Here is a 496-nt window from a genome sequence, read left to right as displayed (position 1 = left end):
CTCAGATTCTCTCGCTTCCTAGGCGGACGCGTTACCTCTAGGCCATCACTCCACATGGACTCACGTTTCCATGCAACCGTTCTAAAACAGAATCCTTTTGCATGTAACGTTGTGGTCAGTGTGTCTCGAAGCATGGGTACTAAGATTGGTGGTGACATGTGGAATAAACACACTGATGACATGCCAAGGACTTTATACGACCATTGTTTCTTGTTCTTGTTTTTCTTCTTGTTGTTGCTCTTTCTGTTGTTGTTGTTGTTGTTGTTGTTGTTGTTGTTGTTGTTGTTCTTCTTCTTCTTCTTCTTCTTCTTCTTCTTCTTATTATTATTATTATTATTATTATTATTATTATTTTGTTTTATTTCATTTTATTTCTTTATTTCTATGGTTTATATCGTTCTTTATTTTTATGTTTTGTGTCTTTAAATGGGCAGAATACCTTCACTGCGCCTAATTCTTTATCCATTAAAAATTCAATCAGTCTTCTTCTTCTTCT

Source organism: Babylonia areolata, chromosome 5 (genome assembly GCF_041734735.1).
Source record: "Babylonia areolata isolate BAREFJ2019XMU chromosome 5, ASM4173473v1, whole genome shotgun sequence".
Lineage (NCBI taxonomy): Eukaryota > Metazoa > Mollusca > Gastropoda > Neogastropoda > Buccinidae > Babylonia > Babylonia areolata.
The sequence above is the reverse complement of the archived record's forward strand: the minus strand, read 5'-3'. Positions refer to the sequence as shown.